Raw genomic sequence first — 2,470 nt, forward strand, 5'->3', positions numbered from 1 at the left:
GATAGAGGGCTAAATGGGATTTACAGACGCTCTAAGTGTCTGTTGCCATCAGTAACAGTCCGTCTGAATCACAATATTTATGTAGGAGAAACAATCCAATATCTCCATTTCCACTTTCTCACTTTCCAAAGAAGACACACCCAATATATGTACACCTTCTTAGTTTTCACAGAGGAAACTGCATCCTTACCTGGTGCCCAAGGCCCAAGTCTCCCTCCCAAATGAGATTCTTGCTCCTCAATCTCTTCACTCACCACCAAAGCCCCTGCCCCACCCACGGTTCTGTCTCCAGGGCTTGCTCTTCCCCTTCCCCTGGCTCCAGTGCCTGCCTTCTTCCCTGCTCTCCTCAGAGTTTTTCTGGACCCCATTCTTTCAGATCCAAATAAATTCCTAACTTGGCCATCAAGCTTTCTTAGCATCCTAGAGACCTTTCCTGCCTGTGAGCCCCTCCAGTTCTTACCCCGGACACCACTCATTGCTTTATATCATCGTGTCATTTACAGGCATGTTCTGTCTCCCAGACCTGAAGACCTCCCACTTCTGTCTGCTCACAGTGGACACTTCTTAAATGTGCATTGATTATAATAGCACTGGCCATAAGTGCTTCAAAACACTATGATTTCCACTCACAAGAAAAGAGCATGGACTCAGAAGTCAGACTGAGCCTGATTCAAAGCCTAATGTATCCACTTATAGATGATATGACCTTGGGAAAGTTTCTGGACCTCTCTGAGCCTTAGTTTTCTTTTCTATAAAATAGAGCTAGTAACAGGGCTATTGTGGGACTCTAATGTGGTAAAGCTCAGCGCAGGGTAAAAGTGCTTAGGGTGTCATACACACTGAATTAATAGCTGGTGATATTATTTTTATTATTACTGATAATAATAATGAAAAACCAAGAGACTCAAGTTTGCTAATAGAGTTCAAAGAACATTTATTCAATAAAGTCATTGTCCACCAACATGATAAAATTATCTGTCAAAGAATGTCACATTAGAGAAAGTGTACAATTGAGTGTTCAGGGGACTTTGTACTTGAGTGAAACTTCATAGCTCTGAGATTTTGCCATCCAATGCCAAATGTCTGGGACTTCTACTCAAGTTCCTAAGTATATAATCATCTAAACATTTGCTACTTACTTCCAGAATTTGGTTTGACAAAGCTAACGCAGTCTTCTAGAACGTTGAAACTGGGAATAACACCAAGGACAGTCCTCATTCTGCACATAAGGAAGCAGCAGGCCTCATATAGTCACCTGACACAAGAAAGTCACCTGGCAGGGAAGTGGCAGAGCTAGAATTAGCAACCAAAATATCCTGACCTCTAGTTCAGAGCTCAACATCACCACACCTCGTGGGCTCCTTGGAGAGTGATGGTGGGCCGCAGTTCCACATACCAGGAACGCTGGGATTTGATCTCCTCCAGTTGCGTTTGTTTCCAGGAACTCCGCTGAGAAGCCAGAGTCATAGACTGCAGGAAGAAGAGGGTGACTTGTCCCATGGTTGTGAAATGTAAAATGGCGATTCTGTTGCTAAAACCTTCTGCCTTCTTCAGAGCTGCGATCCAAATACTCCATTTTCTGAGAATAGTTAATGCTCAAAGATGCTAACAATTGCTGTAGTCTGAATCTCCTCTCTGAGTGTTCACACTCAGCATTTGAATGCTGCCTCTATCCAAGTGATCTCACAGTTTTTGAAGGTAGCTCTGGGGAATATTAAAAAGTCACTGAATCTCCGGTAATTCTACAGAGACTTGTGTACACAGAAGCAGAAAGGGTGAAAAGGTTATATAGAATATGTCATCCTTCTGACACATTGTGGGTCCAAATATAGTCTCTTGCAGCGATGGTTTCACCTAGGCAAAATGCAAGAAAGAGAAATAAATGTTGAGTGAATAACTGATTACCAAAAGTATAATTCAGGAATCATCTGCAGCACCATCAGTCATTTCTGAACAACCAAAGTTTTAGAAACAGAATCATCACCCACCTGGCTTAAAGGCAGACCCTGGCTCCTGTCTCAGCATTCTGGGGCTTTCTCAGATGACAGATTGTAGGAGTTCTTGGCATGGAGAACTCTCAATAAAATTTGCCCAGTGGTGCATCTTGCCTGAATCAAATTTAACAGTCATGATGGTCCCCATAAAGTCAGCTGGCAGAGAAGGCCCATCCCTACAGAACAGAAGCATGCCTTGATTGATGAGGAAGCCCCATCAAATTAAGGCCCAGATGAAGTTCCCTTCCATACCTCATCTTCTATGAACTCAGCCTTAATAACTCTTATCCTGAGAATCCAGCAGGTCTGTTGCTGGCTCAGTGTGACCTCACTGCACCTTGCCCTTACCTCATCCCCACACATGTATCCTCAGAGCCTTTCATTCATGATTCACAACACTACGTGCCTGCCAGGGTAATGCTGAGCACAGCAACCACACTGGCTGACTGCAGGGTCCACAATGCTACCCCTTCTAG

The 2,470-nt window shown here is 43.8% G+C and overlaps 1 long non-coding RNA gene across 1 annotated transcript; it reads right to left on the reverse strand.

Annotated features, from left to right (window-relative positions):
- Window positions 1–917: 917 nt before the first annotated feature.
- Window positions 918–2,162, reverse strand: LOC124960018 (uncharacterized). Its single transcript, XR_007104018.1, has 2 exons — window positions 1,989–2,162; window positions 918–1,854 (listed from the first exon to the last, which is right to left on the reverse strand). It is a non-coding gene; the product is annotated as an uncharacterized LOC124960018 (long non-coding RNA).
- Window positions 2,163–2,470: the final 308 nt, after the last annotated feature.

Source organism: Sciurus carolinensis, chromosome 11, assembly GCF_902686445.1.
Source record: "Sciurus carolinensis chromosome 11, mSciCar1.2, whole genome shotgun sequence".
Classification (NCBI taxonomy): domain Eukaryota; kingdom Metazoa; phylum Chordata; class Mammalia; order Rodentia; family Sciuridae; genus Sciurus; species Sciurus carolinensis.